This window comes from Petaurus breviceps, unplaced genomic scaffold (assembly GCF_028583685.1).
Source record: "Petaurus breviceps papuanus isolate PSGF00001 unplaced genomic scaffold, PetGlider_PUasm1.0 47, whole genome shotgun sequence".
Taxonomy (NCBI): Eukaryota; Metazoa; Chordata; class Mammalia; order Diprotodontia; family Petauridae; genus Petaurus; species Petaurus breviceps.
In genome coordinates, this window is record NW_027186349.1 from 14,906,582 (window position 1) to 14,926,838 (window position 20,257).

The following is a 20,257-nucleotide window of genomic DNA, read 5'->3' on the forward strand; positions in this document are numbered from 1 at the left end:
AAAGAAACATTCAAATTGTACACAAGCCTAACAAAATTTCTTAGGAGAGCTAAATAAATAAATAAATAAATAAATAAATAAATAAATAAAACTGCCAAAATTATATTAAAACTCAAATAAGTGCAATAGAGGAAGAATTGGGGGAATATGAGAGAAATACAAAACCCAACATGAGCAAGGAGGGAGAGAGAGACAGAGAGAGAGAGAGAGAGAGAGAGAGAGAGAGAGAGAGAGAGAAAAGAAGTGGAAGTTTATCAGCAAAGACACAAGGACAAAATGACTGACAGATCTAAACAATTTTAGAAATATTAATTATTCTTGAGTAGGCTGAGCCAATATAATAAAAATGAGGCTGCTAGCTAAATTAACTTACATATTTGGTGCCACCAATCAATATTATTTAACTTTTTTGGAAAGGCATTTGGGTCAAAGAGCCTTTATTAACTTCCTGACTCAGTGCAGGTCTTCAGTGAATGGCCCTAATGCCTCAGGACTTGGGTGTCATTGATCTCTGCCAGCACTTTGCCTTCTACAGCCCTCTGAGTGCTGTCTTATGTAAGGAACTGCTGTTGCTGTCCATGCCATGCACAAGATTGAAGTTCCCCCCATCCTTCAGCAGGTTTCACCGGGTGTTGATCACTGCTTCCAATTTGACCTTAATGTTGAGCAGTCTGCTGCAGCTCTGCCTACAGATGCAGCAGGGCTGTGTTGATCTGCTCCATCTGGATAGCATAGTGCGTCTCCTCCTCCCTCAGGCTTCCTCCTAGCTGGTTTTCCACTTTCAAAGAGTATCCAAGTCAACCATTAGGGATTGGACCTTACGTTTCAGCTGGGTGACAGTGTTCCGGGTTGCTTCCACCTCCTCAGATCTTGCGTTGATTGCCACAGTGCTCTCCTCAATCTTCTGGAACCAATATTTATCAAGCTCTTCTCTATTCTTCTGAGCCACAGCGTTATACTGGGCTCAGATATCAGCCATGACTTTGCTCAATTCCTGAGATTTGGGAGAGTTTACCTCCACGATCAGCCCAGAGGCTGCAATTTGGGCTTGTAGACAATTCACCTCCTCCTCATGGTTCTTCTTCATGTAGAGCAGAGATGTAGGTTTTCAATCTCTGTCTCCAGTTGCAGCCTGGTCAGTTTATCATCAATGACCTTCTGGAGGCAGTAAATGTAACTTTCTACAGACAGTTAATGGCCAGTTCTACTTCATACTTGACTCAGAAGTCATTCACTTCCAGTCTGGCATTATAAATCTGTAGGACGATTCTGACTTTGTTCACTGAGTTTGTGTAAATCTGCATCCGCAAATCCTCAATAGTTTTGAAATAGTTTCCCCACTCTCTGGTCTGAGGTCCCTTCTTGTCCATATGCTCCCCGATTTTCCCTTCTAGTTTGCAATTCTTGGTCTCCAGGCTCCGCACGTGCTACAATGTGGCGAGGCGGTAGTTGAGGTCCTGCAAAGATTCCTTCTCTCCTTGGACCCCTCCTGCGCCTGCCTACCAGCTCACCCCATCAGGCTCTCGTCCGTCAGGTTCCTCGGAAGCTGGTGGTGTGGGTCATGGAGATTCGAGAAAAGCAGCAGCTGGGGCCCTGCATAGACGCTGGTGGCTCTGCTGGCCAGCGGGACAGGACCTGGTGATTGGGAGGCTGGGGTGGGACCAGGGAGCGGTAGTTGGTGGAGAGACGTTAATAATGCAAAAAAAAAAAAAATAGAAGGAAAGCATGATTTTTCTAATAAAACGAAATTGCTTATATTGACAAAATTCTGCTCTTGTATGCTGGGGTGGGGGAGGGGGGTAGAGTTGTTCCCTAACGACATCTACAGTAATACAATTCTCTTAACCTCTTTAAGGGAGTATTTTCATCTATAAAATAAGGTAAATAGAATAAGATTATGTATAAAATAAGATATAACTCAAAAGCTGTTGATGTAATATATGAAATAAAAGATAGATAGACCTAGGGGGTAGGGGAAGGCAGAATAGAGCTTTGAGAAATTGAATAAAGTATTTGGACTTCATCACAAAGCTATTGTGAATTATTGATTATTTTTAAGTAAGGAAGTTACTCAATAAAGGTAACATATAAATATAATTATTATTACTGTCCTAAGTAAGGTAGATTGAATAGAAGCCTGAGGTTACTAGAAAGTTACTGAAAATATCTGTGTGATAATGCATTATTTTCCTTCAGACATAATAAAGTGATGAATTGCAATAGCTATAATTAGGATTGAAATGAAGGGATAGATTTGGAAGGTGGCTAGAATTGAAAACATTTTGTGACTAATGAATTTTGGTGGAAGACAGAAATATAAATTTGAATGAACAGGAAAATCATAAAACAAATTATAAATAATAAGGAAATAAAGTAGGAAAACATATGTTTCTTTTGTTCTGATTTGTTTTATTTCCTTTTGGGGGATATTAAGTTTGAGTTCTGACTTATTAAATTCAAAGTTCTATAAAGACATTTTTGTGAGAAATATAGTATGTAGATGGCAGTGTGTGATAGAATCTTGTGGCAGTGCTGGACATGGCAGTTGAAGAGCCCAAAATGGATAAGGCTACAATCTGAGAAAGGAAAGAAAAGAGAAGGGGACCTATGGCATATTCCTGGAGAATTTTCTTTTGTAATGATAGAAAAAAATATTTAGTAATAGATGAGAAAATATGGAATTTGATAGCTAGTACAAGTAACAAAATAATGCAATGTTAAGAAAGATTAAATCAGAAAGGAATTTCAAGAAAAAGGAAATTCATCAGTTATAATCCTAGAAGAATACATTAAATTCAGGAATTTATAGTTAATTTGCGACCATTTAAGGTCCAGTAGTAAAAGTTTAAGTCAACTTACAAAAAATTTAAGTAATAAACTGTGGATGAGGAAATAGAATCAATAAGTACAGATTATAATTTTGAAGTAGTTGATAATGAAAGGAAAGCAAAGAGCTAGTACAATATCGTTAATGATGAACTTAATGTAAATGTAGGATAGGGAAGAAGAATAATCAATTAAAGAAGTTTGAGGGAAGAACCAGCCAATTAAGGAATTAACAAATACATTACATTACTGTGATGGAACACCTGCACACTTTTAGAAATTAAGAAATCGATGCTTTCATATAAATAATGAAAGAATGAATTATATGAACTGAATCAAGGTGGAGTAAGTAGAACCCTATGAATAATTCATACAATAATACAAATATCAAAATGAATACTTTTGAAGTATTTCATAAAACTATGAAGAATAAAAATGGCAGAAGGAGAACAGTTTATGTGATAACAATAAAACTGTAAAGATAAATATTTGTGAAAATTTCTAGAAATTTGATGAATATAATGATGAGCTATGATTCCAGAGGAACCTTGATTTTTTTAAAATTAATTTGTTTGTTTCTTTTAGTTTACACTATTCAATCCCACAATTCCTTGAGTTTAACATTTTGTCCCCCTTCCTCACTCCCCCCCACCCATGGCGACATATAGTCAAGTATAGAATCCATTAATACTTTCACATTATACATTAGTCAGTTTATAAAGACAGATTGTGTCAGATGGAATGAAAAATGGTAAAGAGGACATAAAACCAAACAAGAGAAGGAAAAAGGTAAGGTATTTTGCTTCCACCTGGATATGAATTCAGCTCTTTCTAGTTCTTTCTCTGAATGTACACATTTCTCTCCATCATGAGTCTTTTGGGATTCACTAATATCACTGCATTGCTGAGAAGAGACCAGTATATCAAAGTTGCTCATCACACATCCATTGTCTCTGTAATTGTGTACAAATTTCTCCTGGTTCTACTCTTCTCACTCAGCATCAGTTTTTATAAGCCTCTCCAGGTAAATATGAAGTCCATCTGCTCCTTGTTTCTTATAGCACCATAGTATTCCATAGCATGTATATACCACAAATTGTTCAGCCATTCCCCAATTGATGGGCACCCCCTTAATTTACAATTCTTTGCCACCACAAAAAGAGCTGCTATAAACATTTTTGTACATATGGGTCATCCTCCAACTTCGATGATCTCTTTGGGATATAAACATAAGAGTGGTATTGCTGGGTCAAAGGATAGGAAAGTATTTATAGCCCTTTGGGCATAATTCCAGATTGCTCTCCAGAAAGGCTGGATCAGTTCACAACTCCACCAGCAATGCATTAGTGTTCCAATGTTCCCACATCCTCTCCAGCATTTGTCATTTTCCTATTTTGTCATCTTAGCCAATCTGACTGGTGAGATGTGGTACCTCAGACATGTTTTGATTTGCATTGCTCTAATCAATAGTGATTTAGAGAATTTCTTCATGTGCTTATAGATATCTTTAATTTCTTTCTCTCAAAATTTCCTGTTCATATCCTTTGACCATTTATCAATTGGGGAATGACTTGTATTCTTATAGATTTGCCTCAATTCTCTGTATATTTTGGAAATTAGTCCTTTGTCAGAGACATAGTTGTAAAGATTCTTTCCCAATTTCCCACCTCCCTCTTAATCTTGGTTACATTGGCTTTGTTTGTACAGAAGCATTTGAATTTCACGTAGTCAAAATTATCCATTTTGCATTTTATCATTTTCTCTAATTTTTGTTTAGTCATAAAGTCTTTCCCTGTCCACAAGTCCGACTGGTAAACTATTCCTTGTTTTACGAGACTGCTTACAGTATCAACATTTATACCTAGATAATGCACCCATTTAGACTTGATTTTGGTATATGTTGTTAGATAATGCTCTATGCCCAGTATCTGCCATACTATATTCCAGTTTTCCCAGCAGTTTTTGTCAAATAGTGAGTTGTTATCCCCAAAACCAGAGTCTGGGGGTTTATCAAATGATAGATTCATATAGGCATTGACTTGAATCTCATGTGCCTAAACTATTCCATTGATACACTCCTGTATTCCTCATCCAGTACCAAGAACTTTTGATGACTGATGCTTTATAATACAGATTGAAATCTGTTATATCTAGTCCACCTTCCCTAGCATTTCTTTTCATTAATTCCCTTGATATTCTGAACCATTTATTCTTCCAAATGAATTTTTTTACTACTTTTTCTAGCTCTATAAAGTAGTTTTTGGTAAATTAATTGGTATGGCACATATAATTTAATTTACGTAAAATTGTCATTTTTATTATATTAGCTCGACCCAGCCACGAGCAATTGATATTTTTCCAATTAGTTAGATCTGACTTTATTTGTGTGAAAAGTGTTTTGCAGTTGTGGTCATTTAGGTGCTGGGTTTGTTTTGGCAGGTAGATTCCCAAATATTTTATAATGTCTACAGTAACTTTAAATGGGATTTCCCTTTCTATCTCTTGCTGTTGGATTTCATTGGAAATATATAGGAATGCCAAGGATTTCTGTGGGTTTATTTTATATCCTGCAACTTTTCTAAATTTAGTTATTGTCTCAAGAAGATTTTTACTTGATTCTCTAGGATTTTCGAAGTATATCATTATATTATCTGCAAAGGGTGGTAGTTTGGTCTCTTCTTTGCCTAATTTTATTCCTTTGATTTCTTTTTCTTCTCTAATTGCTACTGCTAACATTTCTAGTACCAGATTGAATAAGAGGGGTGATAGTGGACACCCTTGTTTCACCCCTGATCTCATGGGAAATGCTTTTAGCTTCTCCCCATTACATATAATACTTGCTGATGGCTTTAAATAGATGCTACCTCTTATTTTAAGGATGTTTCCATTTATTCCTATATTTTCTAATAGTTTAAATAGGAATGGATGTTGTATTTTATCAAAAGGCTTTTCTGCATCTATTGAGATGATCATGTGATTTCTGCTAGTTTTATTGTTGATATGATCAATTATACTGATAGTTTCCCTAATATTAAACTATCCTTGCATTCCTGGAATAAATCCTACCTGATCAAAGTGTATTATTCTTGAGATAAGTTGCTGCAGTCTTTTTGCTAGTATTTAATTTGAATTTTTCCATCTGTATTCATGAGGGAGATTGGTTTGTAATTTTCTTTCTCTATTTTATCTCTTCCTGATTTAGGTATCAGTACCATATTTGTGTCATAAAAAAGAATTTGGTAGGACTCCTTCTTCACTAATTTTCCCAAATAGTTTGTAGAGTATTTGAATCAATTGTTCTGTAAATGTTTGATAGAATTCACTAATAAATCCATCTGGCCCTGGCGATTTTTTCCTGGGGAGCTGACTGATGGCTTGTTCAATTTCTTTTTCTGAGATGGGGTTATTTAAGTAATTTACTTCCTCTTCAGTTAATCTGGGCAACTTGTATGTTTCTAAATATTCATCCATTTCCCTAAGATTGTCAAATATATGTGCATACATTTGGGAAAAATAACTCCTAATTATTGTTTTGATTTTTTTGCTTCATTGGAGGTAGATTCACCCTTTTCATTTTTGATACTCATAATCTGGATTTCTTCTTTCTTTTTTTTATCATGTTGCCTAAGTGTCTATCAATTTTTTTTAAATAAAGCTAGCTCTTGGTTTTATTTATTAATTCAACAGTTTTCTTAATTTCAATTTTAGTAATCTCTCCTTTGGTTTTCTATATTTCTAATTTAGTATTTAATTGGGGATTTTGAATTTGTTCTTTTTCTAGGTTTTTCAATTTAATCATGTATGCACTCAGGGATATAAAACTTCCCCTAAGAACTGTCTTTAATGCATCCCACAAATTTTGGTATGTTGTCTCATTATTATCATTCTCTTGAATGATTGTTTCTATAATTTCTTGTTTGACCCACTCATTCTTTAGGATTAAATTGTTTAATCTCCAATTAGTTTTTAGTCTGTCTTTTCATGGCCCTTTATTGTGTATGATTTTTATTGCATCATGATCTGAGAAGGAGGCATTTAATATTTCTGCCTTACTGCATAGAAATGTGAGGTTGTTATGCCCTAGAACATGGTCAGTTTCTGTGTGTGCCATCAACTGCTGAGAAGAAAGTATATTCCTTTTTATCCCCATTCAGTTTTATCCAGAGATCTATCATACCTATTCTCTCTAAAATCCTGTTCACCTCCTTAACTTCTTTCTTGTTTATTTTGATGTTAGATTTATCAAGTTCAGAGAGGGGGAGATTAAGATCTCTCACTAGTACAGTTTTGCTATCTATTTCTTCTTCTAATTACTTTACCTCCTCCTCTAGGTTGTTGGATCCTATACCACTTGGTGCATATATTTTAAGTAGTTATATCACTTCATTCTCGATGATGCCTTTTAACAGAATATAGTTTCCTTCCTTACTACTTTTAATTAGGTCAATTTTTGCTTTTGCTTTATCTGAGATAAGGATTGCTACAACTGCTTTTTTTTTTTACTTTAGCTGAGGCATGATATCTTTTAATCCAGCCTTTTACCTTTGCCCCGTGTGTATCCCTCTGTTTCAGATGTGTTTCTTGTAAACAGCATATTGTTGGATTATGATTTGTAATCCATTCTGCTATCCGTCTCTGTTTTATGGGAGAGTTCTTTCCATTCACATTTACAATTATGATTATTGTCTGTTTCTTTCTCTCCATCTTATTCCCACCCCTGTTAATGTTCATATTTCTCCCCCTCTTCCTTCCCCCCTTAATCATTTTCCTTTTGACCTCCACCTCCGTCAGTATTCCCTTATCAGCCCCCCTCCCTTTACTTCCCCTTACTTCTTCCTTGCCTACTAACCACCATGCCCCCCCTGCCCCCACTTTCCTAGTTCTTTTCCCTTCCTACTGCCTGTAGGATATTTTTATACCTAATGAAGTATGTTATTTCTTCTTCATAATAAGAGTGACAGGAACTAATCTCATGGGAAGCTCCTCTGCCTCCCCTCTTTTTCTCTGAAATGATACTTTTTGTGTTCCTTCTCCATAGAATCCTATGCTTGACTGGTTGTTATTCACTCTTTGCACCAGAACCAATGAGGGAAAAGCTCATATAGTTCCCATCTCCCTCCCTTCTTTTCCTCTGCTATACAGGTTTTATGCCTTTTTGTGTGGCATAATTTACCCTTTTCCACTCATCCATTCCCTTTTTTCCATTGCAGTCCCTTTGTAGCCCTTAATAATATTTTTAGTCGTTATTTTGAGTATTTTATGCTCATACCCTGTACTTGTCTATAACTGGTTTGCTCTTATCAAATAGCAGGGTGTGTGTGAGTGTTTACCTTTCTACATCACTGTTGCATCTCGTAATTGGAGGTTGAATTTTCCATTGAGCTCTGGCTTTTTTATCAAGAAGGACTGGAACTCTGTTATATCGTTGAATGACCATCTCTTTGCCTGGAAGAATATGCTCAGTCTCGCTGGGTATGTGATCCTGGTTTGTAACCCGAGCTCTTTTGCCCTCCGGAAAATTGTTTTCCACTGCCTCTGATCTTTCAGTGTAGAGGCTGCCAAATCCTGTGCAATCCTCATTGTGGACCCTTGATATTTGAATTGTTACTTTCTGGCCACTTGAAGCATTTTCTTTTTTATCTGGTAGTTCTGGAGTTTGGCCACAACATTTCAAGGACTTTCAGTTTGGTATCTCTTTCAGAAGGTGTCCGGTGGATTCTCTCGATTTCTATTTTACCCTCAGGTTCTAGTATCTCAGGGCAGTTTTCCTTAATGAGCTCTTGGACAATGTTGTCCAGGCTCATTTTTTCATCATGAGTTTCTGGTAGGCCTATGATTCTCAGATTATCTCTCCCGGATCTGTTTTCCAGGTCCGTTATTTATTCATGAAGTGTTTTACCTCTTTTTCTAATTATTCATTGTTGTTGTTTTGTTTGCCTAATTTTTGTTTCCTCATAGGGTTATTTTATTTCAATTTGGTTGATTCTAGTTTTTAGCAAATCATTTTCCTTGGTTAATTTTTGGAGCTCCTTTTCCATATCATGCACTTTTCTTTTTAGAGAGTTGTTTTCTTCATTATAATGTTTTTCTAATTCTGCTGTTTTGGTTTTGAGAGAATGATTCATTTTGTCTTCTATCTCTCTCATTAAGTTTTCAAATTTCCTTCTGATCTAATCTATGAGAGCCTTCTGTGCTAGGGACCCATTCCCTATTGATGTTTCAGCTGTGGGAGTGGAGTCTACATTGTCTCCCTCTGAGTTTTGTTCCTCCCTCTGAGAATAGTAGGACTCTGAGTCTTTGTCTTTGTAGTCTGATTTCTACCCCTTTTGAGTCAGGGCCCTAGCCACACCCTTCCTCTAAGGATCCCAAGCTTTTACTGTAGAGGATTTTGCCCTGGGGCAAGAGCTACTATGTTTTCAGGATCAGAGGTGGGGTTTGGAGCAGATGAAGTTCTCTCTGTCATCCTGGTCTATGGAGGTCCTTATATGTTTTTTTTTTTAAATTTCTGGTCTATGAAGTGGTAGCCCCAGGAGTATTTGCTGTCCAGGACAGAATCCCCTGTATTTCCTTCTTACCTTGCTCTTTCCAGTCTCGGCCCTTTGGTGACAGGCCTGGTAGTGTCTCTTGTGGTTGGTGAGAAGACTTGCCATCTGATTTGATCAGGCCTCTTAAGGGCTTGCCTCTGCATCTGCCGGCCGCACGTTCTGGGTCTGCCTCTGCCAGGGAACATTGATTTTTTTCAAATGCTATTATTTTGTGACAGAGGCATGATATATTTTGTATGTGGAATGTGATATGTTTTTTTCAACATAGACATTGAAGGAGTCTATTCTGCCTTGTTATGCATATTTGTTTCAAATAATTTCTTTTTCACCCAAATTGGGTCGAAGTTTGGTGAGAAAGAATATAGACTGATAATAATTATTTTTTTTTTTACACAGAATATCCTTGACAACAACACAGAAAGCACATGAGCTGGAATCAGCTTGGGAAAATACTCAAAGATCTACACAAATGGGATATAGGGTATATCTGTAGCAATGTCAGAAGGAGCAATGTAGCACCTGTATCAGCAATGCCATATTCACAATGCCTATGGAGATTACAGATATGCTGATATAATTATCCATCACAAAATACATCATGCTTGACATATAAGGGAATAAGCTGGAAAATTTATTAAGATACCAAAAGACTGAGTCCCAAAACCAGAAAGTGAAAGCCATCAGAGTAGTTATGACATTGGCACAGGTAGATAATGTAGAAAGCACCCACATTTTCAAGCCTTTAAAACAGAATAGGCTACCTCAGGCAAAGGTCCTCCTCTCCCCATGCACAGCAACCACCCAGCGTCCTGGAAGCGCTCTCCCAGCAGCTCCGGCCCCTGGCAGTCCTCAGCAGGAGTCCTTAGCAGAAAGTCCTTAGCAGTCCTAACTCAAAAAGGGCTTCGCGCTGCCACTGCCTCTGCTGCTGCCGCTGCCGCTGCCGTAGCCACCACCGCCAGCCACCGCAGGAACGCTAGCTTGGCTTTCGCTTTCTCTGGCTTTCGCTTTCTCTGGCTTTCGCTTTCGCTGGCTTTTGCTTTCGCTGGCTTTCGCTTTTGCTTGCTCCACCCCTTCCTGCTACGTCAGCACATCCAATGGGGCATGGAAGATCTTTAAATCCCATAACCCTTACATTCGGCACCAAGATCTTTCATGTCCCATACTTGGCAAAAATACAGTAGGAATAACTGGTGTCAACAAAATTTAACAACAATATAACAAGAATAGCACACAATAAACACAGAAAACCATATTTTAGGGTGGGGCTTGAGCACAAGCTCCCCATCATTCCCCCCACCCCGAACAAATGGGGCCCCAAAATCTTGTGGTAAGGGGTGAAGATCTCTTCTTCTATGGCTACTTGCTGCTGAAATCGGATGTAGAGCTGTCCCTGTCCTAAAGGGTCCCATTTGAGAGGTCAGTTCTTAATATGCTTGATGCCAGGTCCAAGGGTGACACATCACAGTTGCAGACAGGGGGTGACATCCAGCTTAAGCTATCAGGCATCTACAGATGGAGGGTACCAAGCCTGTGGAAACAAATCTAACAAACAAGATGAACAAACAAAAAATCAAGAAGAAGCAAAGAGACAATAACCAGACTATTGTAGCCTCACTCACGGTAGAATAAATGACTTAAGGGTACAATTTTGTAATCATCTTCTCCAAAATAAACAATAGTTACAGTGTTATCCTTCCCATATGCTATAATCTCTGCAGCCTTTGGAACAGCACCCAGATTATTAAGGAAATGGAATCCCAGGAAAGGAAATATCAGAACAGAAAGGAATCCCAAATATCCCTATGCTATCATTAGGAATGAGAATGGATGCCAGTTGCCATTTTTGTTGTCCATTGTACATGACAGGTGCAGAGTAGAGAGGATTCATCATGAGAAAGCAGGGGCCCTACCTCTTTAAAACTCAAGGAACACATTCCATGAAAAGAACTTCATAACTCAATTCGAGAATAGTGTGGGGATTTACTTCTACCCCTAAGCCCCACACATAAGCCTACAGAAAAATTATCAAGGGAAGGAGAACAAAACTAAGACAGAAGCAGCATCTCAGTCATGATAAACTTGGAAATAGTACTCGTGGGTTCAGTCCAACAATAGTCAGTGGAAACTCAATGCACACATGCAAACCAGCCCAAATCTGGGACTATGATTTATAGTGTTCAAAGAAGGATTATAGTGAACAGATATCTCTTGGAATTACACCACTTTGAAGGCAGGAAAATATATAGTTCACACTCTGAGCTGTGAATACAGGACATGACAAAGTCAAAAGCTTAGGCTAGACATCATCCCCTCCACCCATCCATGAACCAAGCAGAACAAAACACTAACATAAAGTGCAATGAATGAAGTTTGAGGGAAAAAAAGAAAAAGAAACCAGCCCCCAAATTTCTACAGGGAGCAATGGAGTTCAACACAAAAACAGAAGGAATATACATGAACACATCTACACAAAAAGGTATCATAAAAGGAGTGAGAAAGATTGATGCACTGAGAAAGTGAGGAAAGGAATGAAAAAATGAGAAAAATTTATCACATAAATAAATCACTCCAGGAAAAATGTATTCAATGGAGTGGAGAATAGCAGAGAATAGGCATTATCAGAACCTCACTCATTTCTGAACAAGTTTAAAGAGCAAGGAATATATGTACACGCATTTTGTTATAGGAAATAATTTCACTGAACAGTAAAATAGAAGGAATGGCTAAGAGAAAGAGAGTTGTTATGATAAGAGGAAGGTAGATTAAAGAAGGCAGTGGTTAGAAGCAAAAGAAAAGATAGAGGAGACAGCAGGATAAAAGAAGAGAGAAATACAGTGCTAGCAATCATAATTCTGAATATGAACTAGATGAATATGCACACATCCACACAAAAATAGATGAGGATGGCAGAATGATTTACAAACTAGAATCTAACAATTTGATTTTTACAAAAGACACTTGAAAGAGAAAGACACACAGAAAAAAGAAATGAAGCGATGGAGCTGAACCTATTATTCTTCAACTGAAGTTAAATAGGGAGGTGCAGCAATCATGATCTCAGACAAAGCAAAAAAAAAAAGAATATATCATTAAAATAGACAATAAGAAAGAGAACATTTTGTCCAATAGTACCATAAATAATGAATTCATTTTAACATAAACAATATTCATGAAATGGTATAGAATTATTTTTTAATGTTAAATGCATTACCAGAAGAAAGAGTAAAAATTATAGTACTGGAGGAACTTAAAGCCTCTCAAAACTTACCCAGGTTAACAAATTTGACAGGAATCTATGAGAAAAAAAGTAAATAAATTAAAAATCTCCAATTATACTTCAAAACAGAAATATCAAAACTCAAAATAAAGATTAATAAAATAGCCATTTAATCAATCAAACTAGGGAATATTTTTAAAAGAATATAGAATAAATAAACAGCTAATTCATTAAAAAAAGAAACATGAAAATCAAATTACTACTATAGATAATGAAAGAATGAATGATATCCAATAAATATGAAATAAAAGCTATTATTTGGAGATCATTTGTATAACTATATGGCAATTAATCTGACATCATAATTGAAATGAATATTTTTAAAAAAATATGAATTACCCACATTATCAGAATAAGAATTAGAAAACTTAAGTGGCACTATCCTATAAAAATAAAATGAATATAATAAATAAGTTCTTGAAAAATTAAATCAAGGACTTGATTAATTTAAAAGTAAATTCTAACAAATATTCCCCCCCCATTTTTTTTATTAATTTGTTTGTTTCCTTTTGGTTTACAGTATTCAATTCCACAATTCCTTGAGTTTCACATTTTGTCCCCCTCCCTCCCCTCTCCTCCCCCATGGTGGCTTATAGTCAAGTATAGGTTCTGGAAATACTTTCACATTATACATTGGTCAGGTTATAAGGATGGATTGTACCAGCCAGAATGAAAAATGGTAAAGAGGACATAAAACCAAATAAGAGAATGAAAAAGATCAGGTATTTTGCTTCCACCTGGATATAAACTTAGTTCTTTCTAGTTCTTTCTCTGGATGCACATTTTTCTCTCCATCATGCATTTTTTTGGGATTGACTTATATCACTGCATTGCTGAGAAGAGTCCAGTCTATCAAAGCTGGTCATCAAATATACGTTGTGTCTGTAATTGTGTACAAATTTCTCCTGGTTCTACTCCTCTCACTCAACATCAGTTCTTTTAAGCCTCTCCAGGTAAATATGAAGACTGCCTGCTCCTCATTTCTTATAGCACAATGGTATTCCATAACATGCATATACCACAACTTGTTCAGCCATCCCCCAATTGAAGGACATGCCCTTAATTTCCAATAATTTGCCACCACAAAAAGAGCTTCTATAAACATTTTTGTACATATGGGTCTTTCTCCAATTTCTATGATCTCTTTGGGATATAACCCTAGTAGTGGTATTGCTGGATCAAAGGGTATGAAAGTATTTATAGCCCTTTGGGCATAATTCCATATTGCTCTCCAGAAAGGCTGCATCAGTTCACAACTCCACCAACAATGCATTAGTTTTCCAGTTTGCCCACATCCTCTCCAGCATTTGTCATTTTCCTGTTTTGTCATCTTAGCCAATCTGACTGGTGAGATGTGGTACCTCAGAGTTGTTTTGATTTGCATTTCTCTAATCTATAGTGAATTAGAGCATTTCTTCATGTGCTTATAGATAGCTTTAATTTCTTTCTCTGAGAACTGCCTGTTCATATACTTTGACCATTTATCAATTGGGGAATGACTTGTATTCTTATAGATTTGAGTCAATTCTCTGTATATTTTGGAAATGTGGCCTTTGTCAGAGACATAGATTGTAAAGATTCTTTCCCAATTTCCCACGTCCCTCTTAATCTTGGTACATTGGCTTTGTTTGTACAGAAACTTCTCAATTTCATATAGTCAAAATTATCTATTTTTCATTTTATAATGTTCTCTAATTCTTGTTTAGTCATAAAGCCTTTCCCTCTCCACAAATCTGATAGGTAAACTATTCTTTGTTTTAGGAGACTGCTTACAGTATCAACCTTTATACCTAAATCATGAACCCATTTAGACTTGATTTTGGTATATGGTGTTAGATAATGGTCTATACCCAGTTTCTGCCATACTATATTCCAGTTTTCCCAGCAGTTTTTGTCAAATAGTGAGTTCTTATCCCAAAAATCAGGGTCTGGAGGTTTATCAAACAATGGATTACTGTAGTCATTGACTTCTGAATCTCGTGTGACTAATCTATTCCATTGAACCACTCCTCTATTCCTCAGCCACTACCAAGTACTTTTGATGACTGATGCTTTATAGTACAGATTGAAATCTGGTAAAGCCAGTCCACCTTCCCTAGCATTTCTTTTCATTAATTCCCTTGATATTCTGGACCGTTTATTCTTCCAAATGAATTTGGTTACTATTTTTTCTAGCTCTATAAAGTAGTTTTTGGTAAATTAATTGGTATGGCACTAAATATATAATTTAATTTAGGTAAAATTGTCATTTTTATTATATTAGCTCGACCCACCCATGAGCAATTGATATTTTCCCAATTAGTTAGATCTGACTTTATTTGTGTGAAAAGTGTTTTGTAGTTATGATCATACAGGTCCTGGGTTTGTTTTGGCAGGTAGATTCCCAAATATTTTATAATGTCTACAGTAACTTTAAATGGGATTTCTCTTTCTATTTCTTGCTGTTGAATTTCCTTGGAAATATATAGGAATGCTGAGGATTTATGTGGGTTTATTTTATATCCTGCAACTTTGCCAAATTTATTGTCTCAAGCAGTTTTTTACTTGATTCTCTAGGATTCTCTAAGTATATCATCATATCATCTGCAAAGCGTGATAGCTTGGTCACTTCTTTGCCTAACTTGACTCCTTTGATTTTTTTTTTTCTTCTCTAATTGCTACTGCTAACATTTCTAGTACCAGATTGAATAAGAGGGGTGATAGTGGACACCCTTCTTTCACCCCTGATCTTATGGGAAATGCTTCTAGCTTCTCCCCATCACATATAATACTTGCTGATGGCTTTATATAGATGCTACCTATTATTTTAAGGAAGGCTGCATTTATTCCTATACTTTCTAATGTCTTTTATAGGAATGTATGTTGTATTTTGTCAAAAGCCTTTTCTGCATCTATTGAGATGATCATGTGGTTTTTGCTAGTTTTATTGTTGATATGATTAATTATACTGATCGTTTTCCTAATATTAAACCATCCTTGCATTCCTGGAATAAATCCTACCTGATCAAAGTGTATTATTCTTGAGATAAGTTGCTGTTGTCTTTTTGCTAGTATTTTATTTAGAATTTTTGCATCTATATTCATGAGGGAGATTGGTCTATAATTTTCTTCCTCTGTTTTATCTCTTCCTGATTTAGGTATCAGCACTATATTTGTGTCATAAAAAGAATTTGGTAGGACTCCTTCTTCACTAATTTTCCCAAATAGTTTGTAGAGTATTGTAGTCAATTGTTCTTTAAGTGTTTGATGGAATTCACTAGTGAATCCATCTGGCCCTGGCGATTTTTTCCTAGGGAGCTGACTGATGGTTTATTCAATTTCTTTTTCTGAGATGGGATAATTTAAGTAATTTACTTCCTCTTCAGTTAATCTGGGCAACTTGTATGTTTCTAAATATTCATCCATTTCCCTAAGATTGTCAAATTTATGTGCATACAATTGGGAAAATAATTCCTAATTATTGTTTTGATTTCCTCTTCATCAGAGGTAGATTCACTCTTTTCTATTTGATACACATAATTTGATTTTCTTCTTTCTTTTTTTTATCATATTGACTAAGGGTCTATTAATTTTGTTGTTTTTTTTTTTCATAAAACCAGCTCTTGGTTTTATTTATTAGTTCAATAGTTGTCTTAATTTCAATTTTATTAATCTCTCGTTTTGTCTTCAATATTTCTAATTTAGTATTTAATTGGGGATTTTAATTTGTTCTTTTTCTAGGTTTTTAATTGCATGCCCAATTCGTTGAACTCCCTTTTCTCTAAGTTAATCATGTATGCACTCAGGGATATAAAACTTCCCCTAAGAACTGCCTTTAATGCATCCCACAGATTTTGGTATGTTGTCTCATTATTATCATTCTCTTGAATGAAATTGCTGATTGTTTCTATAATTTCTTGTTTGACCCACTCATTCTTTAGGATTAAATTGTTTAATCTCCAATTAGTTTTTAGTCTGTCTCTCCCTGGCTCTTTATTGCATATAATTTTTATTGCATCATGATCTGAGAAGGATGCATTTAATATTTCTGCCTTACTGCATAGAAATGTGAGGTTGTTATGCCCTAGAACATGGTCAATTTTTGAGTATGTGCCATGAACCACTGAGAAGAAAGTATTTTCCTTTTAATCCCCATTCAGTTTTCTCCAGAGATCTATCATACCTATCCTCTCTAAAATCCTGTTTACCTCCTTAACTTCTTTCTTGTTAATTTGAGGTTGGATTTATCAAGTTCAGAGAGGGGGAGATAAAGGTCTCCCACTTGTAGAGTTTTGCTATCTATTTATTGCTCTAATTCCTTTACCTTCACCTCTAGGAATTTGGATGCTACACCACTTGGTGCGTATATGTTAAGTAGTGATATTGCTTCATTCTCGATGGTGCCTTTTAACAGGATATAGTTTCCTTCCTTATCTCTTTTAATTAAGTCAATTTTTGCATTTGCTTTATCTGAGATAAGGATTGCTACCCCTGCTTTTTTTTTTTTACTTTAGGTGAGGCATGATATATTTTATTCCAACCTTTTACCTTTACCTTGTGTGTATCCTTCTGTTTCAGATGTGTTTCTTGTACACAGCATATTGTAGGATTATTATTTCTAATCCATTCTGCTATCTGTCTCCGTTTTATGGGAGAGTTCATTCCATTCACATTTACAGTTATGATTGTTATCTGTTTCTTTCCTCCCCATCCTATTCCTGCCCCTGTTAATGTTCATATTTTCCCTCCCTTCTTCCTTCCCTCCCTTAATAGTTTTCCTTTTGACCACCACCTCCCTCAGTGTTCCCTTTTCGGCCCCCCTCACTTTTCCTCCCCTTTACCCTTACTATTTCCCTCCCTACATACCACTCCCCACCCTCTTTCTTAACCCTTTCCCCCTCCTACTGCCTGTAGGATATTGTTTTACTTAATGAAGTATGCTATTTCTTCTTCACATTAAGTGTCACAGGAACAAATCTCAAGCGAATCTCCTCTCCCTCCCCTCTTTCCCTCCAAGATGATATTTTTTGAGTTTCTTCTCCATAGAGTCCTATGCTTAACTGGTTATTATTCCCTCCTTGTACCAGAAGCAATGGGGTAAAAGCTCATACGTTTCCCAATTCCCTCACTTTTTTTTCCTCTCCTATACAGTTTTTATGCCTCTATGAGTTTCATAATTTTCTACTTCAACCATTCCCTTTCTTCCATTGCAGTCCCTTTGTAACCCTTAACAAGATTATTTTTTAATCGTCATTTTGTGTGTTTTATAGTCATACCCTCTACTTGTCTACAACCAGTTTGCTCTTATCAAATGCAGGGTGTGTGTGTGTGTGTGTTCTCCTTGTTTACCTTTCTAAGTCACTTTTGCATCTTGTAATTGGAGGTTGAATTTTCCATTGAGTTCTGGCTTTTTTATCAAAAAGGTCTGTAACTCTGTTATATCATTGAATGACCATCTCTTTGCCTGAAAGAATATGCTCCGTCTCCCTGGGTATGTGATCCTTGGTTGTAACCCGAGCTCTTTAACCTTCCGGAAAATTGTATTCCACTGTCTCTGATCTTTCCCTGTAGAGGCTGACAAATCCTGTGCAATCCTCACTGTGGACCCTCGATATTTGAATTGTTTCTTTCTGGCTGCTTGAAGTATTTTCTCTTTTATCTGGTAGTTCTGGAGTTTGGCCACAACATTTCGAGGATTTTTCAGTTTGGGATCTCTTACAGCAGGTATCCAGTGGATTCTCTCAATTTCTATTTTCCCCTCAGGTTCTAGTATCTCAGGGCAGTTTTCCTTAACGAGCTGTTGGAGAATGTGGTCCAGGCTCATTTTTTCATCATGAGTTTCTGGTAGGCCTATGATTCTTGCATTATCTCTCCTGGATCTGTTTTCCAGGTCAGTTATTTTCCCTTTGAGGTATTTTACCTCTTTTTCTAATTTTTCATTCTTGTTGTTTTGCTTGACTAATTCTTGGTTCCTCATAGAGTTATTTGTTTCCATTTGGTCAATTCTGGTTTTTAGCAAATCATTTCCCTTGGTTAATTTTTGGAGCTCCTTTTCCATATCATACACTTTTCTTTTTAGAGAGATGTTTTCCTCATTATAATGTTTTTCTAATTCTGCTATTTTGGTTTTGAGAGAATTATTCATTTTGTCTTCTATCCCTCTCATTTTGTTTGCAAAGTTCCTTTTGATCTAATTTAGGAGAGCCTTCTGTGCTTGGGACCCATTCCCTGTTGAAGTTTCAGGTTTGGAGGTGGAGTCCACATTGTCTCCCTCTGAGTTTTGTTCCTTCCTCTGAGGATAGTAGGACTCCAGAGTCTTTGTCTTTGTAGTCTGTTTCCTACCCATTTTGAGGCAGGGTCCTAGCCACACCCTTCCTCTAGGATCCCAAGCCTTTACTTGGGTAGAGGGTTTTGCCCTGGGCAAGAGTTACTATGTTTTCAGGGTCAGAGGTGGGGTTTGGAGCAAGTGGGGTTCATTCTGTCATCCTCGTCTTTGGACGTCCTGAAAGGGGCTTTAAAAAAAAAAAAAATTTCTGGGCTATGAAGTGGTAGCCCCAGGAGTGTTTGCTGTCCAGGAAAGGGGTCCCTGTATTTCCTTCTTACCTTGCTCTTTCCAGTCCCAGCCCTTTGGTGATAGGCCTGGTCGTGTACCTTGTGGTTGGTGGGAAGACTTGCCCTCCGAGGTTGATCAGTCCCCTTCCTGGCCTGCGTCTGCTATGCCACACCACGCCTTCCCGGCCTGCTTCTGCCATGCCACGCCTTCCCGGCCTCAAATTCTAACAAATATTAATGAATAATTAAATCCAATAGATTAAAAAATGGGTAAAGGAGTCCTAACAAATTCCTTCTATGACAGAAATATAATCTTTTTTTTAAAGCAATTGGGGTTAAGTAACTTGACCAAGCTTACACAGCCAGTTATTTTGTGTGGGTGTTAAGTATCTGAGGCCAGAACCGATCCCAGGTCTCCCAACTCCAGGCCAGCACTCTTACTCACTGCACCCCTTAGCCACCCTGACAAATACAACCTTAATACCTAAACCAGAAAGGGCAAAATGGAGAGCAAAAATTATAAAATAATTTCCCTCATGAATATTGATGACAATATTAAATAAATTACTGGCAAGAACTTAATACAGAAATATCACAGTAATTATGTGCCATGACAAGTAAGAATTTATATCAGGAATTCATGTCTAGTTTAATACTAGCAAAATCTTAAGTATATTTCACTATATCATTAAAGCAATAAGAATACTATGATTATTTTAATAGATGATTTTTTTAATCCAAAAAAATACCCATTCTGGGTCAGTGAGGTAGCATAGTGAAGAGTGTACTCACTGGTCCTGGAGTCAGGAATTCCGAAGTACTCATGGTGAAAACTACTATACACTACATAAAGAAAGGTGATCTTCTCTGTGGACAGATTTTATCATATTTTCCCTGTTTCTGTTTTGTTATTTTTTTTGTTTTTAACTTGATTTATGCAGAAATGTGTTTTGCATGATTTTGTATTCTAATTGCTGTTATGTGTTGTTTTCTTCCTCAACAGGAAATAGAATTTATAGGAAGAGCAAGGTAATTTAGTACTGAAAACAAAATAAAATTGTTTTAAAATGAATAAAAA

At 36.5% G+C, this 20,257-nt stretch overlaps 1 pseudogene; it reads right to left on the reverse strand.

Annotated features, from left to right (window-relative positions):
* Window positions 1–479: 479 nt before the first annotated feature.
* Window positions 480–19,379, reverse strand: LOC138171825 (keratin, type I cytoskeletal 18-like; annotated as a pseudogene).
* Window positions 19,380–20,257: the final 878 nt, after the last annotated feature.